This window comes from Pan troglodytes, chromosome 2 (assembly GCF_028858775.2).
Source record: "Pan troglodytes isolate AG18354 chromosome 2, NHGRI_mPanTro3-v2.0_pri, whole genome shotgun sequence".
In the NCBI taxonomy this organism is placed as follows: Eukaryota; Metazoa; Chordata; class Mammalia; order Primates; family Hominidae; genus Pan; species Pan troglodytes.
The window spans coordinates 184832121-184852801 of NC_086015.1; the positions used below are offsets into that span (position 1 = coordinate 184832121).

General features: G+C 37.1%; 1 long non-coding RNA gene across 1 annotated transcript in view; it reads right to left on the reverse strand.

Annotated features, from left to right (window-relative positions):
• Positions 1-2341: 2341 nt before the first annotated feature.
• Positions 2342-20681, reverse strand: part of LOC134809506 (uncharacterized) — a 43269-nt gene continuing 24929 nt past the window's right edge. Inside the window, exons 2-3 of the long non-coding RNA XR_010155395.1 lie at positions 4906-5230; positions 2342-2479 (exon numbers count right to left, since the gene is read on the reverse strand). This is a non-coding gene — a long non-coding RNA (uncharacterized LOC134809506). The remainder of the gene's footprint in view (positions 2480-4905; positions 5231-20681) is intronic.

Sequence of the window (20681 nt, forward strand, 5' to 3'; positions counted from 1 at the left end):
ACCAATAGCCGGGATACCAAGCAGGGTTTGGTAAGAGGCTTCTGAGTGGCCTAAGGTATTGCTATTCAGAGAGGACAGAGAATACTTCCTACAGGAGTGATGACAATGATTGCTTTTACATGTAGAAGAGGATTTTAAAAGTCATGAAATTAGCAAATTATATTATAGTATAAACATACGAAGTTCAGAGTATCAGAAATGACTTTAGAAGGTCCCTCATCTAAAGACATAGCAGAATATAGTGAAAAGAGCTTCGGCTTTGAAAACAGAAAGACCTGAGTTCAAGTCCAACTGGTTAATCTTGGGAATGTTACTTAGACTCTCTGAAACTAACTTCCTCATCTATAAAAAACACAGTACCTAAGTTTCGGAGTTGTTCACAGGATTAGTGAGAGTGTGTGTATAGTGTCTGGCACACAGTAGGCACTCAACAAGTGGTATGACTGTTCTGTTCTTGTTCCTGAGGTTCTGTGTGACCTATACCCTGTCTCCCTTTATCTCAGGCATGTGGCAGGAGCTGCTTGAAAGTGTCCACACTTGGGAGTGGCTGGATCTGGCCTAGAAAGGTTCTAGCCACTAGTTCCTAGTCATTGCTCTGAATTGTAGCACTCTCTTCATACTTCAGTCTTGAGTGGACATGAAACCTGAAAATTATGTGTTTCTATGAAAATCACTTATTGATCTGCACAAGACCGAGAGGATATTACTAAGTTGATTTATGTTTATGCAATAATGTAGATCAAATTATTTTGAAATGTTTTGAGTCTAGACTGAATAAGTGAGTTTTCCTTTGAATAATTGGTATTGTGTAGATAAGGCCTTTATTCCTCTCATTCAATCTAGACCAATTTGAACCTCAGTTCATCTTGTGTCTGGTAATGTCAGGAGCCATCAGGATCCAGAATAAAGAATGAATCTTATCTCTCCTCTCCTCTCCTCTCCTCTCCTCCGCCCTTCTTCCTCCTTCAACTCCTTTTTTTCCTTCTCCTTTTTCTTTCCCTTCCTCTCAAGGCTATTGAATTTTTTATTTGCTTCTCTTAGGAACTGAGCCTTGATACAGCTTTGTACTGCCAAGTAAATGACTAGATCAGCTTGAAATCTTATGTAAATGATAAGATGTCAAAATAGTAGTCCAAAATAGTAGTTGTCTAATGCCTCTCATAGTCTTTAAGAGGTCATTATAATCTGTAAGAGAAAGCTGAAAATATTTTTTCAATGTTAATGACTCAGAAAACAGTAGATATTGTACCATCCTATTTCTCTGAAGGAAAAAAAGAAAGCGTCTCATAGCCCAATAGATTCTATAAAACAGAAGGCAAGAAAAATTATCTTAGAAATTACTCTTGAATACTAAGGGCTTAAAGCTCAAAATGCCTGATTATCCAATGGACAGACCCATACAAGACGGAGCCCCACAAAATCAGTATTGCCATAAAGCTAGAGTGATCATATACTTTATCACTTCTAACTCATTTAACAATTAAAGGGTGCTATTAATAACTTAATTATAGTCATACATACTTATAATAATTATTAATGTAGAATAGTCCTGGGAAACAGGGATGTATAGCTATCCTTCCTAAAGGCATGCAAGAATAGGAATATGATTTGGAGCAGAGGTAATGGTAAAGAGATAAGAAAAATATTATTTTTCTTCATTTAAAAGACAATGTTTGATGTGATAAGTGTATTTGTAAAATCTGTCCACTAGGCTATATAGCTTGATAGCTATGAATGCTCAAAAATATACCTCACCTTATTTATTAAGCAAGTTCAGCTCTATGAAACATAACCTAGAATTAAATCTCTGAGTGGCAAAGCACACCCATTAATATTTACGTGCCTCAAAGAACACGAAAAGAAGCCCCTTAGCCCTTCCCTCAAAGCTTACTGAATCCTCCTTGAAACACAGCTTGTTAACACATTTGGTTAACGAATTCCAACCCACAGTCCTAGAAATAAGAAGTCATATATAAGAAAATATAATGAGCCTGGCACACGCAAAAGCAGCAGAGGGACACTTGATAGCCTCATTACGAGAAGCCAGACAGAAGAACTCCAAAGCACATTCTCTGTGGCCTGTAAACCTATAGCCCCTGAAAATCCCACTGTTCTACAACACAGCACACTAACTGATTTTCATCATTACAATCTTGAGTCATCAATAAGAAAGTTATAATTTAAATGAGAAGTCATGGAGTTAGAAAGACTGGATTGTAGTTCTAACACTGCCATTCACTAGCTTTGACCTTGAGTAAATTATTTAACCCCTCGTTTAGAGGGATTTAACCCTTATTAGCATTAGCATCATCTGCAAAATGGGAAGAATACTTACCTAAGGATGATGATAATGATGAAATGTGTTCATGCTTCTAAAGGCCTAGCACTGTGTTTGGTGTATGGGAGCTGCTCAATCAATGGAAGTTGTCATTCATCATAATAGGAAGTCCTGTGTGTTCTACATAACAAGAATGTTACCCTGCATGGCAAGAAACATTACAAGATTATCACTATTAGGGTTTTTACCAATGAGGTACTAACTGAGTCAGTTTATGACAGCAGATGTTATGGCTTGTTTGGAATGGTAGGCATGAAAATCAAATAGCCATGCATGATTACATAAGCAAGAAGAAGAATTTGAGCAGTAGATTATCACAGACCAGCAGAACAGAAAATGTCATGTTCTGTTGGGGTTAGGATAGAAAGTGATATCCCAGGGGCTCAATTTAGGGAGGAATAGAGTACTCCCAGATACCCAGGTCCTCTTCCAAAGTTGGGGCCTAGGATCCTGTGGCAGACCATTTGACCAACATGAATAAAATTTGGAAAAAAATAAAAAGGTTTTTTTTTCCCCCATAAAAGATTAGCCTTCAGAAGTTCCCAAAGTAAAAATTGTTTATAAGTGGATTGCATTGCCTTGAGAAATTAGTGAGTTTTTCATCAACAGAAACGTGTGTTCAAACATAACTTTAAAATCTCTTGAAATGACCATTATTAAATGGATTTAAGCATTGTTTGGAAAGCTAAATTAAATTACTTTATCATGGTCCTTTCCAAAACTAAAACAATATTTCACTTATGTGGAATAATTTATAGATTCATTAAAAATGCTAAGTAAATGAAGTGCTATTGTAAATCATTTATTGTTCTGAATATAAATGAATATGTTAATTGAAGAAATTCATAAGGTATCAAATACACATATAAGAGAAAATAAACAATCATGAGCCTGCTCATCCGTCATAAACATTTTCTTTCCATCATTTTTCCACAAGTTTTTCCAAAGTTGAGACTGTATTATACAGGCAATTTTTATCTTACAGTTTTTTGCTTTGTTATAATCATTTTTGTGTCATCAAAAAATGTTTTGGGGGGCCAGCCACAGTGACTCACACATATATTCCCAGCACTTTGGGAGGCCAACATGGGAGGACTGTTTGAACCCAGGTGTTCAAGATGAGCCTGGGCAACACAGGGAGACCCTGTCTCTACAAAATTTTTTTTTGATTATCCAGGTCTCTGTGATGTGATTATTATGCACTGCATGCCTGTATCAAAAGTCTCATCTACCCCATAAATATACACACCTACTATGTACCCACAAAAATTAAAAATTAAAATTAAATAAACATTTTTAAAAGGAAGAAAATTAGCCAGGCATGGTGGCGTGTGCCTCTAGTCTCAGCTACCTGGGAGGCTGAGGTAGGAAGATTGCTTGAGCCCAGGAGGTCAAGGTTACAGTGAGCTGTGTTCCAGCCACAGTACTCTAGCATGGGTGACAAAGCGAGACCTTGTCTCAAAAAAAAAAAAAAATGTTTTGGGCATTATTTTAAGGGTTACAAATATTATGTTATCTCAACACATCAAATTTGGGCTCCAAATCTACATGCCTCAGTGGAAATCCTGCTCTGCACTTACCAGCTACGTGATTTGCACAATTTACTAACACCTCTGTGCCTATTTCATCATCTGTACAATGTGAATAATAGCACTACCTATCTCATAGCTTTATTATGGAGATGTAATGAGTTAATACATGTAAAATACTTAGTATCTGACACATAGTAAATAATAAATCTTTATTATTGTTCTATTCATTTCCCTAACATGAGGCACTTAGATTACTTTTCATTTTTAACCATTACAAATAATTCTGATAAATATCTTTGTAGTAAATGGGTTATGAAAGATATTCTTCACAATCCAAACTCTTCAGCCATTTTTTTTTGTTTCAGCTGTTTGTTTTTAAGCATGAAATAATGGATGAACAGATACTATTTGTTTGAAACCAGTAGCTTTGTCAATATGTTTTTAAAGAAAGAATAATAATCTATTTTTATTGTTTTCTGTCTTCCTTTTTTACAAAATCATGGTACAATACACATAAATTTTACCATAAGTGACATTTAGTATGTTTCCAATGTTGTACAATTTGCCAATATGTTTTCAGGCCACTGATCTCAAAGATGGTCAAATAAAATGCATAGGAAGGAAGCAAGAAGAAGCAAACCTTATTAGCCTCAAAATGTCTTTTATGAACAAGGAAACAATATTTCCTTGTTTTCAAATTTCATTAAGAAACCATTGGGTCCAACCACCAAGTTATAGCCACTTTAAATATTTACTGGAAGATACATGCATCCTTAAAACTTTACTTCCATAATCTGTTCGGTCAGAAAGATGACAGAAGAAAAAGGGTTAACACTTAAGGAGTCTTTAAGGAGTTTGGATATTGTGGAAGGTGGTTAACATAAATGACCCTATTTAGTCCTTATAAAGATGATGAGTTATAGCAATTGTCCTTCAGATTACAGATGAGGAAACTGAAGTTTGGAGAATGTGACATAATTTGTCTAGATGCACACAGCTAAGAAGTAACAGAGACAGGACTCAACTCAGACCTACCTGATTCCTCAGGTCCATGCTCTTTCCATATACCACTGCCTTGTTGAAATAAGCATGTAGAGCCCAGAGTGGTGGCTCATGCTTGTAATTCCAGCACTTTGGTAGGCTGGGACAGGAGGATCACTTGAGCCCAGGAGTTTGAGACCAGCCTAGGCAACAAAATGAGACCCCATCTCTACAAAAAATAAAAAAATTAGCCAGGTGTGGTGGCATGCGCCTGTAGTCGCAGCTACTTGGGAAACTGAGGTGGGAGGATCACCTGAACCTGGGAGATTGAGTCTGCAGTGAGCTGTGATCATGCCAGTGCACTCCAGCCTGGGTGACCCTGTCAAAGAAAAGAAAAGAAAAGACAAAGACAAGACAAGATGAGACGAGACGGGACGGGACGGGATGGGACGGGATGAAGGGAGGAAGGGAGGAAGGGAGGAAGGGAGGGAGATGAAATAAGCATGTAATATTATCCTAAAAGAAAGAGATTCTCTGAAAGTTACAACAGAAACTTAAATAACCATCTAGATAGAAAATCTCAAGTCCGCTAACTAGGCAATCCAGGTTTTGCAGCTTTCCTTAGTGGTTGAGATAGTCCTTCTAATATTGCATCCTCTATTTCTGTCCCTTTATCGCCTAGATGTGTCAACATCCCTAAAGGGGTTATCCTGAATGTGTTAGGCACTAGCGCTCAGTTCCATGTCAAAACACACAAAGCCTTGTTGACCCAACAAGAAATTGGTTGTAGAGCTGCTTTACATAAACCAAAATCACAGATCTCAAAAACTTTCACTCTTCTTCTATCAGTTATTTTTTTCATATTTGACAACAAACACACACAGATAATCAAGAAGAGAGGGAAAAAATGTTTTTCACTGGAAGAATCACCAGAATTTACTGATAGAAATTAGCAGTGGGAAATGGAGTCTTGTGTTCATAGTCTCATCTTGCCTAAAGCCTTGTTTTTTATTTGCTCATGTCCTTGAGTTTTCTATAAGGCTCAATTTTCATTTGCAACACATAAATAATTAAAACTTGTAGCTTTGGGACATGTAAAATCATATTCATCAAATGCTTTCATATAAAAAGTGTTTTTAGAAAGACATGCAAACATATATGGAACACCTAGTACTGCGCTAAGCATAATAAAAACAAAATGCTAATACTAAGTAGAAACCAGTATGAACGTGGCTCCCTCATCCAACCAGCCCTGAATGGATTAGTCTGTTGTGGTTGCTGAATTCAAATTCTCTGACACTAATACAGCTGGATTGCAGGAATGTCCTGTAATTCACTTGTATTAGAAGCCATTAAAATTTTGAATATGTTGCCTATTAAGTAGGTTGTATATTCCTACCCCTCTACTTCTCTGTTACTTTTTTATAAAGAGGCCATTTCTGCTTCAGTTGTTCTTACTTTACTTTCTTTGCACCTCTCCCTCCCATTTCACCCATACCACTACCATCTGAGGCAGTGTGTGGTATTCCTGAAACATTACTGACCTTCTTCAAAGTAAAAGAAAAAGAGCTAGCAAATACTGTAAACCTTAGAAGAGGGGGAAAAAAACTTCCTTCCTAAATGGCTACAATTGACAACCCTGCCATTTAGTCTAAAGAGCAGTGACCAATTTTAAGTCAATCTTCAACTTTTAAGTGGGGCCAGAATTCCCCAGTCCTGTGTCTAGCTCAGTGCTTTGGTGGGATAAGAGCATATGCCCGTAGAGCACAATACTCTTTTTTCAGAGTGACATTCATCTACTCAGACAAATTTAACTCTGTCAGCAGAATCAAGTTCATGAAACAGTGGCTGTGCAAATTCACAATGAAATCTTTATTAAAATCTAGAATCTTCCAGAGCATTTTACAGGAAAACTGTAAAAAGTTAACTTGCTTTTTTCCTTTCTCTCTCTTTCCCCTAGCCCCCACAATGATATCAGTACCTTATGTAACTTGGATGTTCCACAGCTTATAACAGAAAAAATATGTCAGTTTAGTCTTTAAACAGATAAGGAGGAAGTGTACGCAAGAAAAAGGAAAGTGTTGGAGAGGCATTTTATAATTTCTCAAGTAATAAATACTAGTAACTATTGTAACCAAAAAACAATGCATTGACTGTGGTTATCACATAAAAATCCTCTAAGGATTGCTTTTAAGGACATTATGACAAGCTGGTGATTTCCAGATATTTGTGCTAGTAGGACACTCAATACTCCATAAATCATTCCACCAAGATGGTTGCTTATTATGGTCTGTAAGATTGCATTTTCCAGGGCATGACTATAGAATATCTAAAAATCAGCTTATAGAATACTTTGAGTCAAACAAATTGCTCAGAAAAAAAGTAATTAAATCTATCCTTTAGGCAATTTGGAGGGTATTTATCAAAATTATAAATGCATATACCTTTATTACAGCAATTCTACATCTAGGAATTTATTCTAATGAAGTACACATGTACGGAATGACTTATATACAAAATTACTCATACATACAAAATATGACATTATTGCTTGTAATAATAACTATTGAAAATGATTTTAATTTCCATTATTAAGAAATAGTTTAAGTACATTATGATAGAACCATGCAGTTGAATCTGAAGCCATAAAAAAGAATGAAGATGTTCCATATGTATTAATTCATTTAGAAAGCTGTGTAAGATACAGTGTTAAATTTAAAAAGCACAAATTATCTCTGGAAAACTACACAAGAAGGTACTAACATAGTCTGTAAGTAGGGGAACTAAGTGTCTAGGGCTGGAGTCAAAAATGAGAGAGAAAACTTTTTATATGTTTTGAATTTTGAGTGATAGGAAAGAGTCTGCAGTTAGATCAAAACAAATGATGTAGAAGATGCCTTAAAAAGTAAAACATGGCCGGGCATGGTGGCTCATGCCTGTAATCCCAGCACTTTGGAAGGCTGAGGTGGGTGGATCACGAGGTCGGGAGATCGAGACCATCCTGGTCAACATGGCAAAACCCTGTCTCTACTAAAAATACAAAAATTAGCTGGGTGTGGTGGCATGCGCCTGTAATCCCAGCTACTCAGGAGGCTGAGGCAGGAGAATCGCTTGAATCCAGGAGGCGGAGGTTGCAGTGAGCCGAGATAGTGCCACTGCACTTCAGCCTGGCGACAGAACGAGACTCCATCTCAAAAAAAGAGTAAAACATTACAATCCACGTATCCTTCAAACTGGCTTGTAACAGAAAAACTGCTATAAATAGTTGTCTTGTAAATGCTTTCAGACACCAAGATAACCAATTTAGCAAAAAGGAAAAAAATCAAATCAACAATAAAAAAAGGCTTTAATTATATAATATACAATATACATACATACACACAGTGAATGGCAATTTAATTTTTTGGTTTTCACATGTTACAATCATATCATGTAGGCACCATTATTTATCTGATCAATTAAGAGACCAATGGTTATTCTTTATTATCTTAAATATTTTTTGAGCACCTATGATATGTAAGTACCAGGTTGATTCTGCAAATTCCTGTGTCGAATAAGACAGACATGGTCTCTGATCTCCTGGACAGTTCTGGTACTTCAGCTACTAAAGACAGAAAAATTTCCTTTTTTAGAATGATACATGCAACCCTCAATAGCTGCTTTCCCAGCTAAGTAAAATAGTAAACATTCAAATGTGAAATGAAAACAGCTGGAGCAGCTGGGTACAATTTAACTTTACATGAAAAAGTCCTCAGACATAGATTACTTATTCTCTCCATATACTTGAGCAACTTCTGTTCTGGGTCAGGAGGCTCAATGTATAAGAATAGAGTCAGGAAAAGCTCTCCTCTTTCCTCACATCTCCATCTTCCTCTATGTGAACACCTTCCTCAGCCCAGAAAGAAGGAAACACACGAGGAGTGCTTTTAACAAGATTCCATAATTTGCAGTTGATATAAGCTGTTTGCATGATGTGTGCTCTATTTTTAGGGAGTTTAGAAACATGTTGCTTAACACTTGTGAGAAAATGATTGCACAGTCTCTATTAGAATCTCATTAGCATACGTGCTCCATTTATTTGAGTGTAGACTTACAATTGTAAATCTCCCAAACTAGCAAAGCATACTTTGGTGAAAGGTGGGACAGGGGATGGTGTTTTCAAAAAGCAGGGGAAGCGAAGACAGAACAGGGAGAATGTAGTAAGAGTAAGTCCATCCTTGAGTGCCTCCTTCGCACGTGAGACATTATACTTCAGAAATAAGATGCTTTCCCATATGAGACAATCAGAGTCAAGGGTAGAGAACAGTCTGCAAATGAGTGAATGAACAGCAGAAATCAATTGTTAACTGATGTATATTCCATGCAAGTCTGAGCAAGTCACAGGAAGGAAACAGAGAGGCCCACTACCTGAGGAATACCTGGACTGCAAAAGTGGAAGAACAGCATAATCACAAATAGAATATCAGGAAGATTTGGAATAGCTAGATTGGTCTCATCACTGACAATCTGATAAAGTGAACTCCTGTCTTTGCTTCCTTGCTCTTTTTTTTTTTTTTTAACAACTATTGGACATACAGGTATGCACAAGTTTCAGGAAGCAATATGCCTTCAGAAGAACAAGATATACTTTGCAAACCTGAGGTCATCACTGAATCAAATAGATCATTTTTATATGTTTTTCAGGGAACTTTAATTATACATAGAAAAGGAAACAGCCTTGATTTCTATTGCATTTCTTTTGGCTACCAGAGTAGCACATATAATTTTGAAGTAACCATATGTCACTAACTTTACATACAAAGAATTCCAATTTGCCTCATAGTTTGCAAGACCACACACTTTCAAATGTCTACCATACACAATAGAAAAAAATGGTGAGTGCTTTACCTCATACATTGAGACAAGGGTGGGGGGAGGAACTTAAATATGTTAACATAAAATGAACTAGTGAGAGCAAATTTACTGTTGAAAATTATAAAATCCTACAGAAATACTCCTGTGTTGTCTGCTTATCACATATAAATTGTACACCAAAATTTTTATTTATTAGAAACATATAAACTTGTGTACACTTAAGGATTAAATCACCAGGATGCCAATGTATTTATCTTATGGCAATTGCTCATGAAATGACATCTCTTTTAGTAGATGAGGTAGTTAAATTCTTTGAAGACAAATGAAACCTAGATCTTGTTTTAGTCATAATTCAAAGGCTAATCTTACAAAATGGCTAATCTTTAGGAATCTCATTCACACTTATTCATTACCAAATTTTTACAGTCTGGCCAAAGAACTGCTAAGAAATAATAACAAGCAGTTTAGTTTTGATATTTATGAACAATCTAAAAATAGGCCAGGTGCAATATAGCCTAGTGTGTCAATAAGATCTTTGAAATTTATTCTTTGTAGATAGGAAAGAGGATATAGATTATCTTTTGAATACTTGTTAATATTAGAGAGTTGACAGTCATTTTAGCCTTATAAATATGTAACTATAAGTGCAATTGTTTGCATGAAGAATTCACTAAAGTTTTAGAATTTCTAAGGGATTGAGTACTATCTTGAATCTCAAATTCTATAGTCTTCTAGTTAACGATGAAAATTATAGTAGTAGCAGCTAAGGACCAACACAAAATATTTTCAAATGAATAATTTTGAGTGTCATCATCTATATTATGTTGGTAGAGCAAATGATAGCAAACAGATTATGTTGCCTGGGTTTAAAGAGGCTTTCCAAAAACTTTTAATCTATTAGCTATTCCTAAAATTATTTGTTTTCTGCACAGTTCACTGCTGCTCTCCCATCAGCTACCTTCTTTTTTTTCTTTCATGTTCTTTATTCATCAAATACTTATGGAGCACCTGCTGGGCACTAGGACCAGAGTAGCAAACAAGACACAGCTTTTGTAGCCCAGGTATAGTTACCTTTGGGCCTTCATTAATCACTAGGTGCCTGTACCATTTCTAATTTATCAAGGATGCAAAAATGATAACCTTTTAATCCTAGATTTATTTGACTGAACATAAAATCCCGTTTCTTAAAGTCAAGCCCGGAAAATCATTTCAGAGTCATGGCAAGTGTGACCTCTCAGCCTATTAGCTTCTTCATTAGCCCATCCATCCTAGGTCATGGCCATTTTTCACACCTTTTTTACACTCTTCTGACTTTATCCCATCTTATATGTTTACTGCTTTGAGTGAATTTATTAATTAGTTAATTTTATATACATAATAGACTATATCTAACAGTTAATTTAAAGCACATGCCTCACTCTCCTGATGAAAAGCAAAATATTAGGTAAATTAAATGCTTTTTCTTTTTACTAATTTCTGAATTCTCACTTTTTTTTTTTTTTTTTTTTTTTGAGATGGTGTTTTGCTCTTGTCGTCCAGGCTGGAGTGCAATGGTGCGATCTTAGCTCACTGCAACCTCTGCCTCCCGGGTTCAAGCAATTTTCCTGCCTCAGCCTCCTGAGTAGCTGGGATTACAGGCATCTGCCACTATGCCCAGCTAATTTTTGTATTTTTAGTAGAGACAGGGTTTCACCATCTTGGCTAGGCTGGTCTCGAACCCCTAACCTCAGGTAATCCACCCGCCTCAGCCTCCCAGAGTGCTGGGATTACAGGCGTGAGCCACTGTGCCCAGCCTGAATTCTCACTTTTTAGGTAGCTGTCTTAATATTGTATATGTGATAACCTCATGTCTGGATTTCAAAATCGATAAAACTTCCAAAAAACTAGAGAGATCTATAGAAAGCTGCCACCAAAAAGATGTTTAAAACAAACTATTATCTAGCCCCTCTGTCATATAACAAAAGAACAAATACTTAAAAGTGTAAAATAACATAGTCTCAGTGTAAAGGATAGTCTTAATTTAAACTGGAGCAATTTTACTCAATTGAGCAAACTCACTATGTTGTCCTAATATTCCTATTTCATGCAGATGGGCAAAAATCATGAATTCCTACTTAAGAATGTGAGCAAAGGTTATCTGAAAAGGAATTTGGAGAAAAGAGACTTCTTCTTCTTCTTCTTCTTCTTCTTCTTCTTCTTCTTCTTCTTCTTCTTCTTCTTCTTCTTCTTCCTCTTCTTCTTCTTCTTCTTCTTCTTCTTCTTCTTCTTCTTCTTCTTCTTCTTCTTCTTCTTCTTCTTCTTCTTCTTCTTCTTCTTCTTCTTCTCCTCCTCCTCCTCCTCCTTCTTCTTCTTCTTCTTCTTTTTTTGTTGAGATGGAGTCTCGCTCTGTCTTCCAGGCTGGAGTGTGGTGGCGCGATCTCGTCTCACTGCAACCTCCTCCTTCCCAGTTCAAGCCATTGTCCTACCTCAGCCTCCCAGGAAAGACACTTTATCCCAGTGAACAGTTTGCAAACCAAGGAGATGCAGTTTTTAGTTTAAAACAAAGATGCATTCCAGAGAGCAAAGGGGGGTAGGGGTGGTGGTTTACAGAGAAAGTTCCCACCCAGGTTCACAATCAGGTCCGTTCATACAAATAAACAATTCAAACTTGCTTAGGTTCTGATTGGTCAACACAGCTGTTTGATGGGTTGATGTAGCTGAATTCTGATTGGTCAATGCAGGTGAGCTCTAATTGGTTGGTTCTGGTGAGCTCTGAAAGTCCCAAAGTTGAACAGAGGTTTGTGTTTTGGAGAAACGCAGAATACCATGTGTGACTTCTAGGCAGCAAATGGCTGATTGGTTCTATTTTCAATTTAGGCCCAGTTAGCCACTTTGAATCCATCTTGAACAATTGGCTCTTTCAGGTTTACATTTGTTCACAGGAAGCACTAGTATACATAGGTAATAACAAGTCTAGACATCTCAGCTATTTTAAGAATTTCATTTAAAAGATATTTGCGAAAAGTTCACTGCCTTTATTTTAAATTTTGCAGAAAATAAATGAGTATTACGCTTTGCCAACTAAAGTAAGTTAAAACTTTTTCAAAAAATCTTATCGCTGGCGTTTCAATAAAGCAATTTTAGAAATTAGGGAATCTATCCTTTTTTAAAATAACTTGTAAGAGCTTCCATTACTTCTCAGGATAAATTAATTTGGGGATTTTTCAGCTGTGTTGGAGAACGTTGAAGATCTGATGCAGTTGTATCTAAGACCTCAAGTTGGGTCTGTAGGGGAGTAAAATGTCTGTTACCTATTCAGTAGTTGGATTTGTATTCACTTTCAAAAAATTAATTCCAGATGCAGAAATCACAAGCTTTCCATAAATGTTTTCAGGCAGACAGACAATATAACGTTTCTGTTAATAATGAAAAAAACCTTTGACAGGCTACTCCATAGCTGTGTTCCTGCTCCTCCCATGTATGAATGGGAGGCAGTTACTGCAAAGGAATTCTCATTCCAACCATATGTGAAAATAGAGCAGAGACGCCTCTAAGTTTGAAATTATGCCATTCTCAGAAAAGTTTGTGTGACACAATAAAGATAAAAATGGATTATGTACCCATTTAAATTACTTCTGATTTTTCTTCTAGATATAAAAGTTTACCTCCTACTTTCCCAAACATTAAATTTAATTTGAAATAAAAGTGAAGTAATTTGATCTCATCATATGGGGTAAATTTAGGAGAATATTGACCTTGATTTTGTTCTCAAAGTTTACAGTCTGTATTTTTATTTATAAAAATAAAGAATAATTTAATAATGAAAGTGCTATATCAAAAATAAATTCTTACAATTATGTCATTTATAGATACGCATTTTTATCAAGACCCCTTTTTAAAAAAGCTTTTTAAAAAGTGGCGGATTATTTTGTGTCAACATATGTATATGCCCATGAACACATATGCAAAATCACAAAATACTTCATCAAACAAGCTAGATTGCATCTTTGCTCTGTTTTCCAATTATATGTCAGAAATTTGACACCATGTAATGTGTTCTGAAGCTCTATTGCTGATAGTAAAAATAAAAAGGAAAAATTACATGCACACATGTTTATTGCGGTACTATTCACAATAGCAAAGACTTGGAACCAACCCAAATGTCCATCAATGATAGAGTGGATTAAGAAAATGTGGCACATATACACCATGGAATACTACGCAGCCATAAAAAAGGATTCATCCATGTCCTTTGCAGGGACATGGATGAAGCTGGAAACCATCATCCTCAGCAAATTATCACAAGGACAGAAAACCAAACACCGCATGTTCTCACTCATAGGTCAGAGTTGAACAATGACAACACATGGACACAGGGCAGGGAACATCACACCGGGGCCTGTCGGGGGGTGGGAGACTGGGGGAGGGATAGCATTAGCAGAAATACCTAATGTAAATGACGAGTTGATGGGTGCAGCAAATCAATATGGCATACCTGTGTAACAAACATACCTATGTAACAAACCTGCACGTTGTGCCCATGTACCCTAGAACTTAAAGTATAATAAAAAACAAAAAAGGAAAAACTAATGGTAATTACAGTGTCTCATAAAAGGAGTTTATAATAACTTGTATTATGCATTACAGTTCATGAGAGTTTAACTGAGAAAACAATGAAGCATCTTTTTCTGTTATTAGTCATGTACATTAAATATATATTTATATAACATTACATTAAGCATATATTTTGATTTACCAGACTGTAAGTTCTCATGGGACATTTCATATCTGAGGAAAGAATTCACTAGTATGGGAAAAGTAGGCTTACTCAGGAAACAACAGATTAATTATAAAACTTCAAACTCAGAGCTCATAATGTACACAAAAGTTTTGAGTAAAATTTCAATATTCAATCTGTTTATTATTTGTAAAAGATAATGGGCATAATTCTGAACTACTAGGATGTCATACAGACATCCATTCACATGGAGTAGTTCTTCCGTTAAAACATATTTTTATCTCGGTCTGGGTAGTGGAAGATGAGTAGAAGCTCATGTTTATGAAAACAAAAAGAAGGGAGAAAGGAGGGAGGGAAGATGAGAAAGATAATGTCCCAAGGAGAAAGGACAGTGAACTAAAAGTGAATTTTATCTCTTGTGTGTTCCATTATCTTAAAATCTACCTTACAGGCTGGGCGCGGCAGCTCACACCTGTAATCCCACCACTTTGGGAGGCCGAAGCGGGTGAATCGCCTGAGGTCAGGAGTTTGGGACCAGCCTGCCCAATATGGTGAAACCCCATCTCTACTAAAAATACAAAAATTAGCCCAGCGTGGTGGCAGGCACCTGTAATCCCAGCTACTTGGAGGCTGAGGCAGGAGAATTGCTTGAACCCAGGAGGCGGAGGTTGCAGTGAGCCAAGACTGCGCCATTACACTCCAGTCTGGGCGACGAGAGCAAAACTCCAACTCAGAAAAAAAAAAAAAGAAAAACTGCCTTACAGCTATGCAATGTCATTGTTCATTTATTTCATTTATTTTTATCAATATATTAAGTGATCACTTAAAAGAAGATATAATTAGGCACATAATTTCAGTTATTCAATTCAGATAAAAAGACAGATTTTTAAAATCTTATTTCCTATCTATCTAGTAACTATAAAGAGGAAATTTAGTATTTGCCAGGGAGGACAGAGTTTTTTTGTTTTTTAAAAAAGTTAATGGATAATATATTTAAATTTTTCAATAAAATATATGGTTAAAAATTCTCCCTCTTATTCCTGCCCCCAATGGGCCCCATTATCAATTTTTCCTTCAACACGTAATCGCTGTTATTAGTCCCTTACTGATAGACAGCTAATTGTTTCTAAACTTTTGCAAATACAACCAACACACACAAAAAATACTTCATTTAAATGTCAGTTCGTGTCTATGCATCTAGAAGTTCATCTCTAGGAAAATTTTCTAGAAGAATTGCAGGGCAAAGAGCAATTTGCAAATTCAATAGATATTTCTAAATTCTAAATAGTACTTCTAATTTCTAAATAGTATATCCCCTTTCACAGGGAATATACTAATTGATACTGCTACAAGCAGTGTACAACAATATTCTTTTTCCTACAATCTTGGCAATATATCGCCTAATTTAAATATTTTGTCAGTTGATAAGTGGGAAATGGCATTTTATTGTGTCTGTAATTTGCATTTATGAAGAGTAGGGTCAAGCATCTTTTCATACTTTAAGGAGCCATTCAAAGTTCCTTTTCTGTGAAGTATCTGTTTATATGTTTTTCCATTATTCTCTTATAATCTTGGAATTCTTTATATATTAAGGAGGTTAGTATTTTGTTACACAAGTTACAAATATTTGTCTCTTGATGTTATAGAACTTTTTTGTCGTGCAGAAGTACTTTCGTAAAAAAAAAATGCAATATATTTTTTCTTCTGTAATTTCTGAACTTCTTATTAGAAATATTTTCCCCACTGTAACACTCCAACATCATTTATGTATTTAAGTATGTATATACTTAAATCTGAATATAGAGATTTCTAAAGCTGTGATACAGAGTAGAGAATATAATCCAAAGCACAAATCTACCCTCCTTCTGTCTCTTCACTTTCTTTTCTTTTTCTTTTTCTTTTTGAGATGGAGTCTCACCCTGTCACCCAGGCTGGAGTGCAGTGGTGTGATCTCAGCTTACTGCAACCTCTGCCTCCTGGGTTCAAGCGATTCTCCTGCGTTCAAGCGATTCTCCTGCGTTCAAGCGATTCTCCTGCCTCAGCCTCCCCAGTAGCTGGGAATACAGGTGCCCGCCACCACGCCCGACTAATTTTTGTATTTTTAGTAGAGACAGGGTTTCACCGTGTTGGCCAGGCTGGCCTCAAACTCCTGACCTCAGGTGATCCGCCCGTCTCTGCCCCTCAAAGTGCTAGGATTACAGGCGCAAGCCACCGCGCCCGGTCCCTCTTCACTATTTCTTATTTCTTCCCCTCTTTCTCAGGTAATTTCTTGATCCTCTTCCTAAGTATTGTTCTGAGTTCCTGGGAGAAGTTCAGCTATCCTAATTCACAAATCGTTCTTCAAATGTAGAAAATGAGAAGAGATGGAGGCCAAGGAAGGGTGTGTGGAATCAAGTAGCAGTTCTCAAAACAGCATATGTCAAGACCTCAGCACATATCAAGACAGTGGCACAAAAGCATCGTAGTGTTGTCATTCACCACTATGCAGGAGGGAAAGCCAATTTCATTTCAGAATGTCCTCAATTAATCTGTAGAAATTATTAATTTTATTAAATCCCAACCCTTGAGAACAAGCCTTTGTAATATTCTGTTTTATAATATATGAAGTATGCATAAAGCACTTCTGCATATTGAACAGAGAACCACAAGTAATCTCATCACACTTTCAGTAGCAACTGAGTTGCATACCAAACCACTGGCACCTTTTCTTGTGAAATACCATTTTTATTTGAAAGAATAATTGGCAAACAAACTATGGTTATTCAGACTTGCATGTTTTTTAAATTTAATTAAAAACAAAATGAATGTGTAATCTTAAGGAGAAAAAAATGACAGCATTATTGACAGTAATAAATTTTAAGCTTTCAAATAGAAATTAGGATTTTGGAAAACTTATATCCACCACTGTGAGTTTCACATCTTTCCAATACTTAAGCACTTTTCTGACGAGATCAGTGTTATTATTAACAAACATGATTTTTAAATATTGTATGCGATATGCATTACTCAGCGAACCAATATTTTCTAAATGACAAATGCATAAAATTATAAAATTATAAATGGGTAAAAGATTCATCCAAGTACAAGACATGCCAATTAATTTTAATATAATAAACTTCAAAAAGTTCACTGACAATAGTTTCAGATTCTATATTGCAAATAACCTTTAAGAAACTACCACTTGTCAATCTTTGGTGCAGTATCAAAGAAAAATATCCACAGGTATCTGAAAAGGCTGTTAAAATACTCCTCACTTTTCCAACTATATGTCTGTGTGAAGCCGGATTTTCTAGATATACTTCAATCAAAACAACATTTCACACGAGATTGAATGCTGAAGCAAATATGAGAATCCAGCTGTCTTCTATTAAGCCAGACATTAAAGAGATTTGTACATGTGTAAAATGATGACGCTCTTCTCACTCAGTGTTTATGTTGTAAAAGCATTATTTTTCATTTAAAAATGTTAATATTTTATGGTTTTATGATTATTTTTAATTATTAAATATTACAGTTTTCTGTTTTAATTCCTAATATGGGAAATAACAAAAGCTTTTGAGATCCTCAATAATTTTTTTTTTTTTGAGACAAGCTCTCACTCTGTTACCCAGGCTGGAGTGCAGCAGTGCAATCTTGGCTCACTGCAGCCTCAACCTCATGTGCTCAAGTGATCCTCCCACCTCAGCCTCCTCAGGATCCAGGACCACAGGTGTGTGCCACCACGCCCAGCTAATTTTTGAATTTTTTTTGTAGAGATAGGGTTTTGCCATGTTGTCCAGGCTGGTCTTGAACTCCTGGGCTCAAGAAGTCCACCTGCCTCAGTCTCCCAAAGTGCTGGGATTACAGACGTGAGCCACTTGGCCTGGCTCCAAGATCCTCAATAATTTTAAGAGTATAAAAGGGTCCTGAAAAAAAATGTTTGAGAGCTGCTGAAATAGAGTTTATTTCTCAGATAACTGAAACTTCAGAATAATCATACAGGCCACGAAAACACCCTCTATATTTGCCAGGCATATAACTATAATTTGACCTTTGGCTAAAATACCTTGATTCTCTCTTAGGAAAAAATAAGAGTACAGGAGACACCCCCAAAAATGCATAGTACAAGAAAAATGTTTTATTTTTTTAAATTACAAAATGGGTCCAGGCATGATGGCTCACGCCTGTAATCCATGCACTTTGGGAGGCCGAGGCGAGCAGATCACTTGGGGTCAGGAGTTTGAGACCAGCCTGGTCAACATAGTGAATCCCGTCTCTACTAAAAAATACAAAAATTAGCTGATCATAATCCCAGCTACTCAAGAGGCTGAGGCTGAGGCAGAAGAATCACTTGAACCCAGGAGGCGGAGGTTGCAGGGAGCCCATATCATGCCACTACACTCCAGCCTGGGCGACAAAGTGAGACTCCATCTCAAAAACAAAAAGAAAGAAAGACAGAGAAAGGAAGGAAGGAAGGAAGGAAGGAAGGAAGGAAGGAAGGAAGGAAGAAAGGAAGGAAGGAAGGAAGAAAGGAAGGGAAAGAAGGAAAGAAAGGGAAAGAAGGAAAGAAAGAAAGAAAGAAAGAAAGAAAGAAAGAAAGAAAGAAAGAAAGAAAGAGAAAGAAAGAAAGAAAAAGAAAGAGAAAGAAAAAGCCTGGCACAGTGGCTCACACCTGTAATTCCAGCACTTTGGGAGGCCAAGGTGGGTGGATCACTTGAGGTCAAGAGTTCAAGACCAGCCTGGCCAACATGGTGAAACCCCATCTCTACTAAAAATACAAAAGTTAGCTAGGCATGGTATGGTGGTGGGTACCTGTAATCCCAGCTACTTAGGCTGAGGCAGGAGAATCACTTTAACCCGGGAGGCAGAGGTTGCAGTGAGCTGAGATCAGGCCACTGCACTCCAGCTTGAGTGACACAGTGAGACTCCGTCTAAATAAATAAATAAATAGGCTGGGCGGGGTGGCTCACACCTGTAATCCCAGCACTTTGGGAGGCCAAGGCAGGTGGGTCACCTGAGGTTGGAAGTTCAAGACCAGCCTGGCCAACATGGAGAAATGCCATCTCTACTAAAAATACAAAATTAGCCGGGCGTGGTGGTGCATGCCTGTAATCCCAGCTACTCGAGAGGCTGAGGCAGGAGAATTGCTGAACCCGGGAGGCAGAGGTTGTGGTGAGCCGAGATTGTGCCATTGCACTCCAGCCCGGGCAACAAGAGTGAAACTCTGTCTCAAAATAAATAAATAAATAAATAAAATACATAAATAAAAATGAAATTACAAAATGGTATGTGACAGCCATTGTAGCATAATTTGAAATAGCAAAAGATTGAAATTGTAAAACACCTAAATCCGGTTTGGTTGGGTTTGTTGTTGTTGTTAGTTTTTTGTTTATTTTTGAGACAAGGTCTTGCTCTGTCACCCAGGTTGGAGTGCAGTGGTGTGATCATAGTTCACTGCAGCCTCTACCTCCTGGGCTCAAGCAATCCTCCCACGTCAGCCTCCAGAGTAACTGGCACCACAAGTGCACACCACCATGCCTGGCTAATTTTTTTTTTTTGATACGAAGTTTTGCTCTTTGTTGCCCAGGCTGGAGTGCAGTGGCATGATCTTGGCTCACTGCAACATCCGCCTCCCAAGTTCAAGTGATTCTCCTGTCTCAGCCTCTCAAGTAGCTGGCATTACCAGGCACCCACCACCACACCCGGCTAATTTTTGTATTTTTAGTAGAGATGTGGTTTCACCATGTTGGCTGGGCTGGTCTCGAACTCCTGACCTCATGATCCACCCACCTTGGTTTCCCAAAGTGCTGGGATTACAGGCGTGAGCCACCGTGCACAGCTGCTAATTTTTTTTTTACTTTTTGTTGAGATGAAGTCTTGCTATTTTGCCCAGGCTGGTCTCAAACTCCTGGCCTTAAGTGATCCTCCTGCCTCAGTCCCCCAAAGCACTGGGATTACAGCTGTGAGTCACCACACCCAGCCTTGTTGTTAGTTTTTGAACCTCAGATTCCCAGAGGCAGCAGGTTGATTAAATTATGGCCTTAATTTCTTAGTATACTGTCATTGGCCCATACGAGATGCTTCTCCTTCACTTTATTTTGCCCTTTCTTCAATTATTTTATTTTCCTCCATCAAAGACTTGCCCATTTTAAAGAGATTGATGTGTATCTTTTAATGTGTACAGAATTAAAACATAGTTATGGTTGTTTTGTAAAGAATGATGTGTTTTCTATTTAAATAAATAGCACTTGTGGCCAGACCCAGTGGCTCACCCCTGTAA